The 19,547-nt window shown below is 40.4% G+C and overlaps 8 non-coding genes across 8 annotated transcripts; 4 read left to right on the top strand and 4 right to left on the bottom strand.

The window, feature by feature from the left end:
- Positions 1–3,939: 3,939 nt before the first annotated feature.
- On the top strand, positions 3,940–4,153 carry LOC148340854 (small nucleolar RNA U3). Its single transcript, XR_015842665.1, has one exon. It is a non-coding gene; the product is annotated as a small nucleolar RNA U3 (small nucleolar RNA).
- A 1,013-nt stretch (positions 4,154–5,166) lies between these two features.
- LOC148340853 (U5 spliceosomal RNA) lies at positions 5,167–5,280 on the top strand. Its single transcript, XR_015842637.1, has one exon. It is a non-coding gene; the product is annotated as a U5 spliceosomal RNA (small nuclear RNA).
- A 3,414-nt stretch (positions 5,281–8,694) lies between these two features.
- On the top strand, positions 8,695–8,908 carry LOC148340852 (small nucleolar RNA U3). The gene has a single exon (XR_015842664.1). It is a non-coding gene; the product is annotated as a small nucleolar RNA U3 (small nucleolar RNA).
- A 1,014-nt stretch (positions 8,909–9,922) lies between these two features.
- Positions 9,923–10,033, top strand: LOC148340851 (U5 spliceosomal RNA). The gene has a single exon (XR_015842750.1). It is a non-coding gene; the product is annotated as a U5 spliceosomal RNA (small nuclear RNA).
- A 2,950-nt stretch (positions 10,034–12,983) lies between these two features.
- LOC148340850 (U5 spliceosomal RNA) lies at positions 12,984–13,098 on the bottom strand. The gene has a single exon (XR_015842753.1). It is a non-coding gene; the product is annotated as a U5 spliceosomal RNA (small nuclear RNA).
- Positions 13,099–14,206: 1,108 nt separating this feature from the next.
- LOC148340849 (small nucleolar RNA U3) lies at positions 14,207–14,420 on the bottom strand. The gene has a single exon (XR_015842669.1). It is a non-coding gene; the product is annotated as a small nucleolar RNA U3 (small nucleolar RNA).
- Positions 14,421–17,190: 2,770 nt separating this feature from the next.
- LOC148340848 (U5 spliceosomal RNA) lies at positions 17,191–17,304 on the bottom strand. The gene has a single exon (XR_015842739.1). It is a non-coding gene; the product is annotated as a U5 spliceosomal RNA (small nuclear RNA).
- Positions 17,305–18,317: 1,013 nt separating this feature from the next.
- LOC148340847 (small nucleolar RNA U3) lies at positions 18,318–18,531 on the bottom strand. Its single transcript, XR_015842675.1, has one exon. It is a non-coding gene; the product is annotated as a small nucleolar RNA U3 (small nucleolar RNA).
- Positions 18,532–19,547: the final 1,016 nt, after the last annotated feature.

Genomic DNA, 19,547 nt, shown 5'->3' with positions numbered 1-19,547 from the left:
TTTTCTCCTCACGTGGGTCGCGGGGCGTGCTGGAGCCAATCCCAGCCGTCTTCGGTCAGTAGGCGCGGTGAACCCTGAACTGGTGATAACAAATATAAATAAATGTGGAACAGGGCTCCCAAAAACATCTTATTTTTTACGACGCGTATACGCCCCCTAAAAGCCTATCTTAATCATTCCATCCATCCAACAAAGTAAAAGTATAGAATAAAATCCAGCATAAAATGTACTCTCAAGGAATTTTACTGAATATTTTACTCACAAATTCTACTCTGATGGGACCTAATAGCCTTTTTAGAGTAAAATGTACTCTACGAAATTTGCTGTATATAAAAAGCATGGCAATCATTTTTTTCCCAAATGTAACAATGTTACTCTGGTGCTGGTAACTCTATTAGTATCAAAATCACCATTATGCATAAAATATAATTTCACAAAATGCTCTATTGGTCCAAAATAGGTCACAGTGGCAATCTGTTGTCAATTCAACATCAACATGACAGCACTTGAATGATTTTGATGAATGGCCACTGGGGTGTTTGGATCAACCCAGCCCTACTGCCGATGACGAAACAAAACTTTTTTAGTGTGTTATGAATCTTTCATTTGGTAGTCTTGTGTTTACATAGACATGAAATATTCTCAGCCTAGGCTGGCACTTATAGGCTCGCTCTCTTTTCGTAAATTTTAAACGGCTGGCATTAAAAGAGTTCGACTTAATTGACAAATATGTACACAACGGTCGGATAACTCACGTTCTGACGAGATCCAGAACCATGCATTTTCCAATCGAAGGATGCGCCCCAGAAGGGTCGATCTGATTCTGAAGATCGAATTCCACGTATGGGCGCTCCTTCGCACAAGCATTCGACCGCTGCCGGGGAGAGGCGTTCGTGCGTTTTGTGACGCACTTTGCGTTGCTTTTTAAGAACAAAAGGGTGACATTTTAAAGAGTGAGATGCTAAAGGGCCTACCAAACAAAGCGATTGAATGATCGTCAGCTTCTTCGGCCACGACACTGTGGCGATGGCTGTCCGGTAGGCTGGCCTTTACCACCTGGCAACATCAACGTGATTAATGAACGAAACGTTCTGACACCATAAAATCAATTGAATGAATTTGATGTCATATTGATGTTGAATTGACATCAGATGCCCACTGGGACAAAACATCAACTACCACCCAAAGCCCCCCCCCCCTCCGCACCCTCCCCCCCACAACCTCCTTCACACACTCCCAAACCGAACTTTCTATTTATTTTTTCATTCAAAAGGCTCGCATTATTTTTACATTTAATCAATTCTAATACAATGGCCAACAAATCAAAACATACTATACGTTTTTTTTATCAGCCAATAGTGTATTTTCCCAAATCTCTTCTCTGAATTAAAAAAAAGGTATTGCGCTGATATAACAAGCAACTACACTTTGCATTCTACGCAGACAATACTTGCTCAGATCAAATAAAATAGGTAAAAGGTAATAACGTGTATGAACATACAAAACACGATAGCGCTTAGTGTAGAATAGAATAATAAAAATTATAGAATAAAATAATTTGAGGAATTGTCAAACTTTGACAATAGTAGACAGGGAGCAAAAGAAGGGGCAAGCATTCTACAGGCTACCAAAAGAACCAATAATCCACTTGCCGCATGCATGATAATCAAGGTGAAAAAATAAGAGAGACGACCAAACTACAAGCGGTTTTGTATGACAGTACAAAAATTATAGCTATATGCCTAATTGTGGTGCAAAATATGATTAAAAAAATTGGAGATTGAAGGGTACTGGTATCCTAAACTTTGAAGATATTGTGACACTAAGGGACAGCACATTTTGAAAATATTTTAATTTTGTTGGAGCACTTATGGTCGCTGATTTTCGCATTTTATGAAAGAGGGCAAACTGATGGCCAGTGGCTCCTCGGATCCCATTTTCTGCATCTCAAGAAACAGGGCATTTGATGAGATTGTCATGTTAAGAAAGATGGATGACATTTTACGGACACTAATTCTGTGTATACATGTCCAAAGCATATAATATATCCTATTCCCTTGAATATAAGGAGGAGCGTAACCTTTCAGTGACTTCTGTGGAGGGAGTAGTCAGTACCATCATTCAGGCATGCATGAACGTACTGCTATTTTTTGTTCTATTTATTCTTGTTTTATTTTATTATGTATATTTGCACTGGAGAGGGGAGCTCTACAATATCGTTGTATACTGAGAGTATAATGACAATAAAGGGCACTCTGATTCCGATTATGAGTTGATAAATCAGTGGCTATTCGTTGAAGAGAGTAGATCTACAGAGTGCAGACCTGACATGCCAAACATATTTCATCTTAGTCTGAGCATCATGTGGCTATTACATTTGCACAATATGAAGGAAACAGAATTTATGTGAAAGCTACAAAAATGATGATAAAGCAGCTGATAAACTGTTCATTGTACCTTAATTGCTAGAAGAGGATAATGATGATGATTTTGCGAATTATGAAGACCAGCTAATTTATAATTAATGCCGTACGTCCACAGCTACCAGAGAAAATATTTACGTAAACTCTTAATCCTTGCTGTACTGAAAGATGGTGACATGCAACATGACCGTCAAGGAAGAGTCCTTCCACAAGGAAGCATACGTTCACTGGCTAAACAATACAATACAACTTTATTTATATATTTCACAACAGTTGGAGCTGTAGCAAAGCCCTTTACATATGGTCCAATATAAATTAGCAGTAAATTACAACACAAATTAAAACACACAAACACATATACAGAAGATACCAGAAAAATAGAAGAACAGCGACAGTCTCATGTTGAGTCGAAAGCCAAAGATGAAAAATGTTTCTTAAAACGAGTTTTAAACGTGGACATAGTGGGGGCTTGCCTAAAATTTACTGAAAATAGAGATTTATGGAACTCTTGATTTTATGTACCATGTTTTCGTGACGGTCACTGATGGTGTAGTGGTACACTCGCCTGAGTTGTGTGCGGGCAGCGTGGGTTCAGTTCCCACTCAGTGACGGTGTCGATGTCTGCCCTGTAACTGGCTGGCGACCAGTTCAGGGTGTAGTGTGCCTTTCGCCCGTAGTCAGTTGGGATAGGCTCCAGCACCCTCCCGCGACCCTGTACAGGATAAGCGGTGTGGATAATGACATGACAATGACATGACACGTTTTCGTGACCATAAGACGCACCATATTAAAAGGTGCAGTCTCAGTTACAGGTGCTATTTCTGTGTTTAACACATACATGTGGTGCACCGTATTATTGGGTGCGGGCATGGCAAAACATACCTTAGATTAAAACGTACGGATGCATGCATGCTTGCACGCATGCTCAAGCACAAGCTAGCGCGCATTTTAGCATTTGTTTTTAAAAAGGCAGCGGGATCAAAATAGTTCAGTTATATATAACAATGTGCACATATTTTTATTATTTTATTTATTTTACTCACATACTTGACTTCTCGTGGGATCTGAATGTTATGCAATTATTAGGCTCACGTCAATAGTTCTTGCCTTAGGAAATATATTTGCGAAGTGTTTGATCTTACAAATTTTTGCAAACAACACTGATGACAAATGATGCACGTGCCACTCTGTGACAATGATCGATAAAACTCAGAACACCCAACTGGATGATGTTGAACCTGATCGCCTTACCAATCAATGTCAGCAGAGACCTTATTATATGACCATCCTGAGCTAAAGGAGTTGGTCATCCCCTGTTAAAAATTTGAGAACAGTATAGTCAGGACTATAATTTATCCAAAAGATAACATTTTTTTGACAGCTAAAAGCTACCATTTTGTTTAGCAACCATGAGCTGGTTCTTTTAGATGAGCTGAGATGTCTGAGCAAAAGTAGGTCCTCTGAGCAAAAGTGGTCGTCTTCCAGATGACTACTAGTCGTCCCAGATTGCAGAAATAAGACTATACTTTCAGGGATCATTTCTATAGGTCTCGACTTGAGAAATGTGCTTCTAAAGTGTTTGGTCTCGCAAGCTACGATGATGAAGCAAGATATTCCTTTCCGAGCATGAATCTGGCACTAATCAATGGTTAGTCATATGTTTTATGCCATTGATGATTGTTCACTGCTTTCCAGCAGAGCAGTGTTGGGAGGAATATGTTCAGAGTAGTTCTCAGTGGTTAAATCAAGAGAAAGACTCTATTTACGTTGATTAGTTTTTTAAGAAGTCACCTGGCCATTTGTGATTGTTGGGTGCAGAACCCTTACCTGGCTGGTTTTGAGCAGAAGACAGACTCTTCCCTCAACTGGTTCTCAGTTCATTTGCTGTGCTAATGTTGAAGTTAATGAGCAGGATATTTCACCTGAGGTAAAAACAGAAGCACATGTTTGACAGCACCCTTGCATGGAAAAAAGATCAGAAAATAAAAGAACACATGAAAGTGAGAGTGGCCCACATAAAATCAATCGAAATTAATTTCATTGAATTTGATGTTTGATTTGATTCAGCTTTTAACCAATAGTAACATAATAGGTTAAAAACTCTAAATTATTTTAAAACGTAACCAATCATCATATAAACGCAAAAGTAATTTCACGTTGAAAATGACAAACTATCATCATCTGACTGAAACCCAAATACCAACCTCACCATACAGGGATTCCGCCCTCTGCTGGGGACATGTGGTACCACACATTTTACTCATTTCTAGGAGGACGTCTTTTCACCACAACTTTTTGAACCCAGCGGTCTAGAGAGAACCAACATAAAATTCCCAATTTACAGGGCCCCGAACACGCTTTACAAGCTTTCGTGGCTCTGCAACCCTCCGTTGAGCCAGTGTGGACGTCAAATAAACGTTTCGATCACTTCCGTCAAATCGTTCATATCTCTCCCCTCGCTACATCGACCATTGGCTGATAGGGCTCGCCCTTTTACCCACAATCCTCTGCGCAGAAAATGGATCAAATGAAGGTATCCGCCACAAAGACCTACACACTAGTATTCGTTTATACTGTCCATTTGTAATGAGAGTGAAGACCATTGAAGTATAGCAAAAAAAATATCCATCAATGGTTATCACTCGTGTTTGAAAGATAAAGGTGACACGTTTGACTCTGGGACCGTTTGTTAAAGGGGTTTAGCGGGCAATGGGTTAGCCCGTTTCAGTAGTTAAGTCCTAGTACACTCTTGTTTCTTCTCAAATCGAATAAATCTTTCGCCTTTTACTAAAGATTTCCGTGGGGAGGAACAGCAAGAGTTAATCTAAATTTTTTGATGCTCTGCTAAAGCAGAGCCTCCTAACAGTGTTGAATATAAATGTGACTAGGCGTCTTCGTCCATTTATAAGTTGGCTGACGACTTAGTGGAAGTCAAGATTGTCACAATGGTTGCTTCACCGCTTTTGATTATCTATGTGGCTAAACGTCAGGCAAAATTAATTCGGGGTGTTTGTGAAACCAAAGATCTAGGCATTGGAAAGTTGTTGCAACTAAGTTGTGAAAACATAGTTACAGATATATTCATATTTCAAATGACGGATTTAGGAGAAACATCTATCACAGCTCTTATTTAAAAGGACATAGACCTAAAGAATTTCTGTGTAAAAGAAGAGTTATGCCGGTTGGTTTGTGGTAAAAAAAAAAAGGTGTAACAATGGTTACTGATGATCATCTTTTTAATTCTGAAACAAAAACACATGATACAAATTATTTAAATAGAGTTGAAATGATAAACAACAGGTCGTTTCATTATGCAAAATTGATTTGACATTTGAACTTCAATGAAGCTGCTTTATTTTGGGACTTTGATAGGGCGGGAGAGATATTAGAATACAGCGTTCTTAATTATTCATGACGTCATAGCCCCGCCTACAGAATACCGCTTCGGTCAAAAATGTCCAATTTCCCCGCCCCCTCTGTGAAAAAATGTCCAATTTCCCCGCCTCCTTGAAATGTTAATCCTTCCCTACAGAATACAGTTTCTGTCAAAAATGTCCAATTTCCTTTCCTGCTTGATGTGTTAATCCCACCCTACAGAATACCGCTTCTGTCAAAAAATGATGTGTTCCCCATGTACATCTGTCCCCAAGCCCCCTCCCAAACTGTGCTTATGTCATCAATATTTTTATATTTGAAGTATAGTGGTATATAAAGCAGCTAATTAAATAAGTGAAATATATATCATCTAATTAAATTATTTATATATATATATATATATATATATATATATATATAACCTAATTAAATAAGTGAAATAATATGAGTTGAAAAGAGTTGGCGTTGTTTTTACCTTTCAATAAGGTGTTGACCAGGTATATGATTATTCGGTTGATAAAAGCCCCCCGTTTTCTTTTTGCAAACATGCCTAGACATGTCCCCTTTGACATAAGTCTAAGCATGGCAATGTGCATGCTTGGGGTGTTGTCTGTGCAAGTCCTGGCGAATTGCATAGACACCCCCCAAGCCTGTCACATCCTACATCTGACAAGAGCCTTAAGGTGTTTGAAAAGATTGTGAGTGGCAGGCAAGTCTGGACATCCTACCCCTTACTTACCCCTGCTGTATCCTCATACAACACTGTCGAACCATCATATTCAGGGTGCAGCCGTCCCGTTTCCCCGACACCGCCGTCGATCCCTCCGATGATCCCCACCTTGTCGGCAGAATCTTCACAAACCGAGGAGGTCCAACTGCCCAGTTGGTCCGACCAGGCTGAATCTCCACAAATCGAGGAGGTACGAGTACCTAGTTGGTCCGAACAAGAGTTCTCAAACAGTGTGATTGAGCCCTCTAAGGTTCAGACCCTCAACGACCCAGATCCAGGACCTGCACCTATTTCAGAGGATGATGTACAACATATGTCATGGGATGATCCTCCTAAGGGATGGGCTGATATGGATCTCGTAATAGTTGTTAAAGCGGCGATTCTTTACATGGTCAGACCTTTTTTGATAAAGTATCACAAAAAACTGTGTTGTTTGCATAGCTATACATACCTAGGACGTAATTATTATGTAAGACAGCAATATGATCGCATCATGCCAATCCTTTGTGGTAAAACGTTTTTACCTTGTATTCACTACTTGTTGGATTTGTGTTCTGTAAAAACGGATAAAGAAACTGTCAAACGAGTTGCAGAGATCTTAATGGTGGAGTTAGCACTCGTACAGAACTTACCAGACCTAAGCTATAAAGGAGTGGAAGAGTTTAAACCTGGCTAATTTTATTCGATGTCCTGCATCTTGTGTCACTGTTATTCTGTGGAATGCTGAGTGTGTGGCTGGTGAAGTTGGAAAAAGAAAGTGAAAGAATGTGAGGTTTGGGAGGTTTTAGGTCGGTGCCTGGCGCAGACAGATACCTCGAGGGGGAAGGGATGCACAAGAAACTGGACCCTTCAGCCACAAGCAGGAGGGGCCACCACTTCAAGAAAGACCAAGAGGAGCAAGCTAAAGTTAACTGCAGCATACACATAGCCAATAGAATCATGCCAGGATGCCTTTGTCTCTGTGTCATTTGCATATTGTGTCTATAAATTAATGCTGAACAGCGAAGACAAAGAGAGCTGTATTGAGAGGGACACAAGCTGAAGTTGTAGATTTGTGTGTTAGGAATAAATCCACTCGTGTGTGTGAAAATGCCGGCTTCCTGATACCTTCCTATTGCAGAACGAGCGCGCATATTGTTGGATGAGTGAGAGTTGGGTAAGGTCGCGAATTGGAGTCAGATTACTAATTTGAGTTTACATTGGGTTAAAGTTAAATTCTAACATTGATATAAAGATAAATTCCAACAGCTATTTGCCGCTCTTCAGTCGGAGGTATGGGGAAAATCCTGGACCACCAAAAGTTCACAATAATCAACAGAAATATGTTCAACTGTATTTCATTACAATGTAGTTTTGGTCGATGATACTGCATTGGAACTTGTCGCTGCAGTTTTTATGTCGACCTCTTGGGGTCAGTCTTTGGCCAGCCGGCCAAGTTGATGGAAGCTGACCCCTCCCTGTCACGGGTTTGGCAAATGCCAAACTAACTGCGTTGATTGCAGCTTGAATGCGCAACCAGTGTCTGCTGAAGTCCTCTAGGTGATGAAGAGTGTCCCTTATCAGGAGTCTGTTGATCAATTTAAAGTCTGGCAAGTCCTTGCCAAATCACTTTGTAGGGACCCCATATTGATCTGCTTTATATTGTCACGGTCTCAGACATTGATCAGTGGTCCACATGTGGCATATACGCTACACACTTGACTTCCCGTGGTATCTGAATGTTATGCAATTATTAGGCTCACTTCAATAGTTCTTGATTTAGGAAATACATTTGCGAAGTGTTTGATCTTCCAAATTCTTGCAAACAACACTGATGACAAATGATGCACGTTCCACTCAGTGACAATGATCGATAAAGCTCCGACCACCCAACTGGATGATGTTGAACCTGATCGCCTTACCAATCAATGTCAGCAGAGACCTTATTCTATGACCATCCTGAGCTAAAGGAGTTGGTCATCCCCGGTTAAAAATTTGAGAAAAGTATAGTCAGGACTATAATTTATCCAAAAGATAACATTTTTTGGACAGCTAAAAGCTACCATTTTGTTTAGCAACCATGAGCTGGTTCTTTTAGATGAGCTGAGACGTCTGAGCAAAAGTAGGTCCTCTGAGCAAAAGTGGTCGTCTTCCAGATGACTACTAGTCGTCCCAGATTGCAGAAATAAGACTATACTTTCAGGGATCATTTCTATAGGTCTCGACTTGAGAAATGTGCTTCTAAAGTGTTTGGTCTCGCAAGCTACGATGATGAAGCAAGATATTCCTTTCCGAGCATGAATCTGGCACTAATCAATGGTTAGTCATATGTTTTATGCCATTGATGATTGTTCACTGCTTTCCAGCAGAGCAGTGTTGGGAGGAATATGTTCAGAGTAGTTCTCAGTGGTTAAATCAAGAGAAAGACTCTATTTACGTTGATTAGTTTTTTAAGAAGTCACCTGGCCATTTGTGATTGTTGGGTGCAGAACCCTTACCTGGCTGGTTTTGAGCAGAAGACAGACTCTTCCCTCAACTGGTTCTCAGTTCATTTGCTGTGCTAATGTTGAAGTTAATGAGCAGGATATTTCACCTGAGGTAAAAACGGAAGCACATGTTTGACCACACCCTTGCATGGAAAAAAGATCAGAAAATAAAAGAACACATGAAAGTGAGAGTGGCCCACATAAAATCAATCGAAATTAATTTCATTGAATTTGATGTTTGATTTGATTCAGCTTTTAACCAAAAGTAACATAATAGATTAAAAACTCTAAATTATTTTAAAACGTAACCAATCATCATATAAACGCAAAAGTAATTTCACGTTGAAAATGACAAACTATCATCATCTGACTGAAACCCAAATACCAACCTCACCATACAGGGATTCCGCCCTCTGCTGGGGACATGTGGTACCACACATTTTACTCATTTCTAGGAGGACGTCTTTTCACCACAACTTTTTGAACCCAGCGGTCTAGAGAGAACCAACATAAAATTCCCAATTTACAGGGCCCCGAACACGCTTTACAAGCTTTCGTGGCTCTGCAACCCTCCGTTGAGCCAGTGTGGACGTCAAATAAACGTTTCGATCACTTCCGTCAAATCGTTCATATCTCTCCCCTCGCTACATCGACCATTGGCTGATAGGGCTCGCCCTTTTACCCACAATCCTCTGCGCAGAAAATGGATCAAATGAAGGTATCCGCCACAAAGACCTACACACTAGTATTCGTTTATACTGTCCATTTGTAATGAGAGTGAAGACCATTGAAGTATAGCAAAAAAATATCCATCAATGGTTATCACTCGTGTTTGAAAGATAAAGGTGACACGTTTGACTCTGGGACTGTTTGTTAAAGGGGTTTAGCGGGCAATGGGTTAGCCCGTTTCAGTAGTTAAGTCCTAGTACGCTCTTGTTTCTTCTCAAATCGAATAAATCTTTCGCCTTTTACTAAAGATTTCCTTGGGGAGGAACAGCAAAAGTTAATCTAAATTTTTTGATACTCTGCGAAAGCAGAGCCTCCTAACAGTGTTGAATATAAATGTGACTCGGCGTCGTCGTCCAGTTATAAATTGGCTGACGACTTAGTGGAAGTCAAGATTGTCACAATGGTTGCTTCAACGCTTTTGATTATCTATGTGGGTAAACGTCAGGCAAAATTAATTCGGGGTGTTTGTGAAACCAAAGATCTAGGCATTGGAAAGTTGTTGCAACTAAGTTGTGAAAACATAGTTACAGATGTATTCATATTTCAAATGACGGATTTAGGAGAAACATCTATCACAGCTCTTATTTAAAAGGACATAGACCTAAAGAATTTCTGTGTAAAAGAAGAGTTATGCCGGTTGGTTTGTGGTAAAAAAAAAAGGTGTAACAATGGTTACTGATGATCATCTTTTTAATTCTGAAACAAAAACACATGATACAAATTATTTAAATAGAGTTGAAATGATAAACAACAGGTCGTTTCATTATGCAAAATTGATTTGACATTTGAACTTCAATGAAGCTGCTTTATTTTGGGACTTTGATAGGGCGGGAGAGATATTAGAATACAGCGTTCTTAATTATTCATGACGTCATAGCCCCGCCTACAGAATACCGTTTCGGTCAAAAATGTCCAATTTCCCCGCCCCCTCTGTTAAAAAATGTCCAATTTCCCCGCCTCCTTGAAATGTTAATCCTTCCCTACAGAATACAGTTTCTGTCAAAAATGTCCAATTTCCTTTCCTGCTTGATGTGTTAATCCCACCCTACAGAATACCGCTTCTGTCAAAAAATGATGTGTTCCCCATGTACATCTGTCCCCAAGCCCCCTCCCAAACTGTGCTTATGTCATCAATATTTTTATATTTGAAGTATAGTGGTATATAAAGCAGCTAATTAAATGAGTGAAATATATATCATCTAATTAAATTATTTATATATATATATATATATAAAACCTAATTAAATAAGTGAAATAATATGAGTTGAAAAGAGTTGGCGTTGTTTTTACCTGTCAATAAGGTGTTGACCAGGTATATGATTATTCGGTTGATAAAAGCCCCCCGTTTTCTTTTTGCAAACATGCCTAGACATGTCCCCTTTGACATAAGTCTAAGCATGGCAATGTGCATGCTTGGGGTGTTGTCTGTGCAAGTCCTGGCGAATTGCATAGACACCCCCCAAGCCTGTCACATCCTACATCTGACAAGAGCCTTAAGGTGTTTGAAAAGATTGTGAGTGGCAGGCAAGTCTGGACATCCTACCCCTTACTTACCCCTGCTGTATCCTCATACAACACTGTCGAACCATCATATTCAGGGTGCAGCCGTCCCGTTTCCCCGACACCGCCGTCGATCCCCACCTTGTCGGCAGAATCTTCACAAACCGAGGAGGTCCAACTGCCCAGTTGGTCCGACCAGGCTGAATCTCCACAAATCGAGGAGGTACGAGTACCTAGTTGGTCCGAACAAGAGTTCTCAAACAGTGTGATTGAGCCCTCTAAGGTTCAGACCCTCAACGACCCAGACCCAGGACCTGCACCTATTTCAGAGGATGATGTACAACATATGTCATGGGATGATCCTCCTAAGGGATGGGCTGATATGGATCTCGTAATAGTTGTTAAAGCGGCGATTCTTTACATGGTCAGACCTTTTTTGATAAAGTATCACAAAAAACTGTGTTGTTTGCATAGCTATACAGACCTAGGACGTAATTATTATGTAAGACAGCAATATGATCGCATCATGCCAATCCTTTGTGGTAAAACGTTTTTACCTTGTATTCACTACTTGTTGGATTTGTGTTCTGTAAAAACGGATAAAGAAACTGTCAAACGAGTTGCAGAGATCTTAATGGTGGAGTTAGCACTCGTACAGAACTTACCGGACCTAAGCTATTTGCCGCTCTTCAGTCGGAGGTATGGGGAAAATCCTGGACCACCAAAAGTTCACAATAATCAACAGAAATATGTTCAACTGTATTTCATTACAATGTAGTTTTGGTCGATGATACTGCATTGGAACTTGTCGCTGCAGTTTTTATGTCGACCTCTTGGGGTCAGTCTTTGGCCAGCCGGCCAAGTTGATGGAAGCTGACCCCTCCCTGTCACGGGTTTGGCAAATGCCAAACTAACTGCGTTGATTGCAGCTTGAATGCGCAACCAGTGTCTGCTGAAGTCCTCTAGGTGATGAAGAGTGCCCCTTATCAGGAGTCTGTTGATCAATTTAAAGTCTGGCAAGTCCTTGCCAAATCACTTTGTAGGGACCCCATATTGATCTGCTTTATATTGTCACGCTCTCAGACATTGATCAGTGGTCCACATGTGGCATATACGCTACACACTTGACTTCCCGTGGTATCTGAATGTTATGCAATTATTAGGCTCACTTCAATAGTTCTTGATTTAGGAAATACATTTGCGAAGTGTTTGATCTTCCAAATTCTTGCAAACAACACTGATGACAAATGATGCACGTTCCACTCAGTGACAATGATCGATAAAGCTCCGACCACCCAACTGGATGATGTTGAACCTGATCGCCTTACCAATCAATGTCAGCAGAGACCTTATTCTATGACCATCCTGAGCTAAAGGAGTTGGTCATCCCCGGTTAAAAATTTGAGAACAGTATAGTCAGGACTATAATTTATCCAAAAGATAACATTTTTTGGACAGCTACCATTTTGTTTAGCAACCATGAGCTGGTTCTTTTAGATGAGCTGAGACGTCTGAGCAAAAGTAGGTCCTCTGAGCAAAAGTGGTCGTCTTCCAGATGACTACTAGTCGTCCCAGATTGCAGAAATAAGATCAAAAGCGGTGAAGCAACCATTGTGACAATCTTGACTTCCACTAAGTCGTCAGCCAATTCATGACTTCGTATTGTCATTTGGATTAGTGCACCTCCAACTTCAACAAACGTGAGACGACTTCGCAGCGTTGAGTTCCCCTGGGTTAGATATTTTTCAACATAGTTTGGAAAGCTCTGCATTCGCAGAGCATCAAGAAAATTGAGACAAACTCTTGCTGTTCCTCCCTATGGAAATGTTTAGTAAAAGGCGAAAGATTTATTCGGTCTGAGAAGGGGTTAAGATCGGGGATGTCGATTGTGGCTATGTAAAGCCCTTTGAGACTGTCTGTGATTAAGGGCTATACAAATAAAATTGACTTGACTAGAAGAAACAAGAGCAAACTAGGACTAAACTACTGAAACGGGCTAACCCATTGCCCGCTAAACCACTTTAACAAACGGTCCCAGAGTCAAACGTGTCACCTTTATCTTTCAAATACGAGTGATAACCATTGATGGATATTTTTTTTGCTATACTTCAATGGTCTTCACTCTCATTACAAATGGACAGTATAAACGAATACTAGTGTGTAGGTCTTTGTGGCGGATATCTTCATTTGATCCATTTTCTGCGCACAGGATTGTGGGTAAAAGGGCGAGCCCTATCAGCCAATGGTCGATGTAGCGAGGGGAGAGATATGAACGATTTGACGGAAGTGATCGAAACGTTTATTTGACGTCCACACTGGCTCAACGGAGGGTTGCAGAGCCACGAAAGCTTGTAAAGCGTGTTCGGGGCCCTGTAAATTGGGAATTTTATGTTGGTTCTCTCTAGACCGCTGGGTTCAAAAAGTTGTGGTGAAAAGACGTCCTCCTAGAAATGAGTAAAATGTGTGGTACCACATGTCCCCAGCAGAGGGCGGAATCCCTGTATGGTGAGGTTGGTATTTGGGTTTCAGTCAGATGATGATAGTTTGTCATTTTCAACGTGAAATTACTTTTGCGTATATATGATGATTGGTTACGTTTTAAAATAATTTAGAGTTTTTATTCTATTATGTTACTATTGGTTAAAAGCTGAATCAAATCAAACATCAAATTCAATGAAATTAATTTCGATGGATTTTATGTGGGCCACTCTCACTTTCATGTGTCCTTTTATTTTCTGATCTTTTTTCCATGCAAGGGTGCTGTCAAACATGTGCTTCTGTTTTTACCTCAGGTGAAATATCCTGCTCATTAACTTCAACATAAGCACAGCAAATGAACTGAGAACCAGTTGAGGGAAGAGTCTGTCTTCTGCTCAAAACCAGCCAGGTAAGGGTTCTGCACCCAACAATCACAAATGGCCAGGTAACTTCTTAAAAAACTAATCAACGTTAATAGAGTCTTTCTCTTGATTTAACCACTGAGAACTACTCTGAACATATTCCTCCCAACACTGCTCTGCTGGAAAGCAGTGAACAATCATCAATGGCATAAAACATATGACTAACCATTGATAAGTGCCAGATTCATGCTCGGAAAGGAATATCTTGCTTCATCATCGTAGCTTGCGAGACCAAACACTTTAGAAGCACATTTCTCAAGTCGAGACCTATAGAAATGATCCCTGAAAGTATAGTCTTATTTCTGCAATCTGAGACGACTAGTAGTCATCTGGAAGACGACCACTTTTGCTCAGAGGACCTACTTTTGCTCAGACGTCTCAGCTCATCTAAAAGAACCAGCTCATGGTTGCTAAACAAAATGGTAGCTTTTAGCTGTCCAAAAAATGTTATCTTTTGGATAAATTATAGTCCTGACTATACTGTTCTCAAATTTTTAACCGGGGATGACCAACTCCTTTAGCTCAGGATGGTCATATAATAAGGTCTCTGCTGACATTGATTGGTAAGGCGATCAGGTTCAACATCATCCAGTTGGGTGGTCGGAGCTTTATCGATCATTGTCACTGAGTGGAACGTGCATCATTTGTCATCAGTGTTGTTTGCAAGAATTTGGAAGATCAAACACTTCGCAAATGTATTTCCTAAATCAAGAACTATTGAAGTGAGCCTAATAATTGCATAACATTCAGATACCACGGGAAGTCAAGTGTGTAGCGTATATGCTACATGTGGACCACTGATCAATGTCTGAGAGCGTGACAATATAAAGCAGATCAATATGGGGTCCCTACAAAGTGATTTGGCAAGGACTTGCCAGACTTTAAATTGATCAACAGACTCCTGATAAGGGACACTCTTCAGCAGACACTGGTTGCGCATTCAAGCTGAAATCAACGCAGTTAGTTTGGCATTTGCCAAACCCGTGACAGGGAGGGGTCAGCTTCCATCAACTTGGCCTGCTGGCCAAAGACTGACCCCAAGAGGTCGACATAAAAACTGCAGCGACAAGTTCCAATGCAGTATCATCGACCAAAACTACATTGTAATGAAATACAGTTGAACATATTTCTGTTGATTATTGTGAACTTTTGGTGGTCCAGGATTTTCCCCATACCTCCGACTGAAGAGCGGCAAATAGCTTAGGTCCGGTAAGTTCTGTACGAGTGCTAACTCCACCATTAAGATCTCTGCAACTCGTTTGACAGTTTCTTTATCCGTTTTTACAGAACACAAATCCAACAAGTAGTGAATACAAGGTAAAAACGTTTTACCACAAAGGATTGGCATGATGCGATCATATTGCTGTCTTACATAATAATTACGTCCTAGGTATGTATAGCTATGCAAACAACACAGTTTTTTGTGATACTTTATCAAAAAAGGTCTGACCATGTAAAGAATCGCCGCTTTAACAACTATTACGAGATCCATATCAGCCCATCCCTTAGGAGGATCATCCCATGACATATGTTGTACATCATCCTCTGAAATAGGTGCAGGTCCTGGATCTGGGTCGTTAAGGGTCTGAACCTTAGAGGGCTCAATCACACTGTTTGAGAACTCTTGTTCGGACCAACTAGGTACTCGTACCTCCTCGATTTGTGGAGATTCAGCCTGGTCGGACCAACTGGGCAGTTGGACCTCCTCGGTTTGTGAAGATTCTGCCGACAAGGTGGGGATCATCGGAGGGATCGACGGCGGTGTCGGGGAAACGGGACGGCTCCACCCTGAATATGATGGTTCGACAGTGTTGTATGAGGATACAGCAGGGGTAAGTAAGGGGTAGGATGTCCAGACTTGCCTGCCACTCACAATCTTTTCAAACACCTTAAGGCTCTTGTCAGATGTAGGATGTGACAGGCTTGGGGGGTGTCTATGCAATTCGCCAGGACTTGCACAGACAACACCCCAAGCATGCACATTGCCATGCTTAGACTTATGTCAAAGGGGACATGTCTAGGCATGTTTGCAAAAAGAAAACGGGGGGCTTTTATCAACCGAATAATCATATACCTGGTCAACACCTTATTGAAAGGTAAAAACAACGCCAACTCTTTTCAACTCATATTATTTCACTTATTTAATTAGGTTATATATATATATATAAATAATTTAATTAGATGATATATATTTCACTTATTTAATTAGCTGCTTTATATACCACTATACTTCAAATATAAAAATATTGATGACATAAGCACAGTTTGGGAGGGGGCTTGGGGACAGATGTACATGGGGAACACATCATTTTTTGACAGAAGCGGTATTCTGTAGGGTGGGATTAACACATCAAGCAGGAAAGGAAATTGGACATTTTTGACAGAAACTGTATTCTGTAGGGAAGGATTAACATTTCAAGGAGGCGGGGAAATTGGACATTTTTTAACAGAGGGGGCGGGAAATTGGACATTTTTGACCGAAGCGGTATTCTGTAGGCGGGGCTATTACATCATGAATAATTAAGAACGCTGTATTCTAATATCTCTCCCGCCCTATCAAAGTCCCAAAATAAAGCAGCTTCATTGAAGTTCAAATGTCAAATCAATTTTGCATAATGAAACGACCTGTTGTTTATCATTTCAACTCTATTTAAATAATTTGTATCATGTGTTTTTGTTTCAGAATTAAAAAGATGATCATCAGTAACCATTGTTACACCTTTTTTTTTTTACCACAAACCAACCGGCATAACTCTTCTTTTACACAGAAATTCTTTAGGTCTATGTCCTTTTAAATAAGAGCTGTGATAGATGTTTCTCCTAAATCCGTCATTTGAAATATGAATATATCTGTAACTATGTTTTCACAACTTAGTTGCAACAACTTTCCAATGCCTAGATCTTTGGTTTCACAAACACCCCGAATTAATTTTGCCTGACGTTTAGCCACATAGATAATCAAAAGCGGTGAAGCAACCATTGTGACAATCTTGACTTCCACTAAGTCGTCAGCCAACTTATAAATGGACGAAGACGCCTAGTCACATTTATATTCAACACTGTTAGGAGGCTCTGCTTTCGCAGAGCATCAAAAAATTTAGATTAACTCTTGCTGTTCCTCCCCACGGAAATCTTTAGTAAAAGGCGAAAGATTTATTCGATTTGAGAAGAAACAAGAGCGTACTAGGACTTAACTACTGAAACGGGCTAACCCATTGCCCGCTAAACCCCTTTAACAAACGGTCCCAGAGTCAAACGTGTCACCTTTATCTTTCAAACACGAGTGATAACCATTGATGGATATTTTTTTTGCTATACTTCAATGGTCTTCACTCTCATTACAAATGGACAGTATAAACGAATACTAGTGTGTAGGTCTTTGTGGCGGATACCTTCATTTGATCCATTTTCTGCGCAGAGGATTGTGGGTAAAAGGGCGAGCCCTATCAGCCAATGGTCGATGTAGCGAGGGGAGAGATATGAACGATTTGACGGAAGTGATCGAAACGTTTATTTGACGTCCACACTGGCTCAACGGAGGGTTGCAGAGCCACGAAAGCTTGTAAAGCGTGTTCGGGGCCCTGTAAATTGGGAATTTTATGTTGGTTCTCTCTAGACCGCTGGGTTCAAAAAGTTGTGGTGAAAAGACGTCCTCCTAGAAATGAGTAAAATGTGTGGTACCACATGTCCCCAGCAGAGGGCGGAATCCCTGTATGGTGAGGTTGGTATTTGGGTTTCAGTCAGATGATGATAGTTTGTCATTTTCAACGTGAAATTACTTTTGCGTTTATATGATGATTGGTTACGTTTTAAAATAATTTAGAGTTTTTAATCTATTATGTTACTATTGGTTAAAAGCTGAATCAAATCAAACATCAAATTCAATGAAATTAATTTCGATTGATTTTATGTGGGCCACTTTCACTTTCATGTGTTCTTTTATTTTCTGATCTTTTTTCCATGCAAGGGTGCTGTCAAACATGTGCTTCCGTTTTAACCTCAGGTGAAATATCCTGCTCATTAACTTCAACATTAGCACAGCAAATGAACTGAGAACCAGTTGAGGGAAGAGTCTGTCTTCTGCTCAAAACCAGCCAGGTAAGGGTTCTGCACCCAACAATCACAAATGGCCAGGTGACTTCTTAAAAAACTAATCAACGTAAATAGAGTCTTTCTCTTGATTTAACCACTGAGAACTACTCTGAACATATTCCTCCCAACACTGCTCTGCTGGAAAGCAGTGAACAATCATCAATGGCATAAAACATATCACTAACCATTGATTAGTGCCAGATTCATGCTCGGAAAGGAATATCTTGCTTCATCATCGTAGCTTGCGAGACCAAACACTTTAGAAGCACATTTCTCAAGTCGAGACCTATAGAAATGATCCCTGAAAGTATAGTCTTATTTCTGCAATCTGGGACGACTAGTAGTCATCTGGAAGACGACCACTTTTGCTCAGAGGACCTACTTTTGCTCAGACGTCTCAGCTCATCTAAAAGAACCAGCTCATGGTTGCTAAACAAAATGGTAGCTTTTAGCTGTCCAAAAAATGTTATCTTTTGGATAAATTATAGTCCTGACTATACTTTTCTCAAATTTTTAACCGGGGATGACCAACTCCTTTAGCTCAGGATGGTCATAGAATAAGGTCTCTGCTGACATTGATTGGTAAGGCGATCAGGTTCAACATCATCCAGTTGGGTGGTCGGAGCTTTATCGATCATTGTCACTGAGTGGAACGTGCATCATTTGTCATCAGTGTTGTTTGCAAGAATTTGGAAGATCAAACACTTCGCAAATGTATTTCCTAAATCAAGAACTATTGAAGTGAGCCTAATAATTGCATAACATTCAGATACCACGGGAAGTCAAGTGTGTAGCGTATATGCCACATGTGGACCACTGATCAATGTCTGAGAGCGTGACAATATAAAGCAGATCAATATGGGGTCCCTACAAAGTGATTTGGCAAGGACTTGCCAGACTTTAAATTGATCAACAGACTCCTGATAAGGGACACTCTTCATCACCTAGAGGACTTCAGCAGACACTGGTTGCGCATTCAAGCTGCAATCAACGCAGTTAGTTTGGCATTTGCCAAACCCGTGACAGGGAGGGGTCAGCTTCCATCAACTTGGCCGGCTGGCCAAAGACTGACCCCAAGAGGTCGACATAAAAACTGCAGCGACAAGTTCCAATGCAGTATCATCGACCAAAACTACATTGTAATGAAATACAGTTGAACATATTTCTGTTGATTATTGTGAACTTTTGGTGGTCCAGGATTTTCCCCATACCTCCGACTGAAGAGCGGCAAATAGCTGTTGGAATTTATCTTTATATCAATGTTAGAATTTAACTTTAACCCAATGTAAACTCAAATTAGTAATCTGACTCCAATTCGCGACCTTACCCAACT

The sequence above is a fragment of the Idiotropiscis lumnitzeri genome, chromosome 3 (assembly GCF_059441095.1).
Source record: "Idiotropiscis lumnitzeri isolate Australia: NSW breed Sydney's pygmy pipehorse chromosome 3, RoL_Ilum_1.0, whole genome shotgun sequence".
NCBI lineage: Eukaryota > Metazoa > Chordata > Actinopteri > Syngnathiformes > Syngnathidae > Idiotropiscis > Idiotropiscis lumnitzeri.
This window is presented reverse-complemented; position numbering and strand designations above follow the sequence as displayed.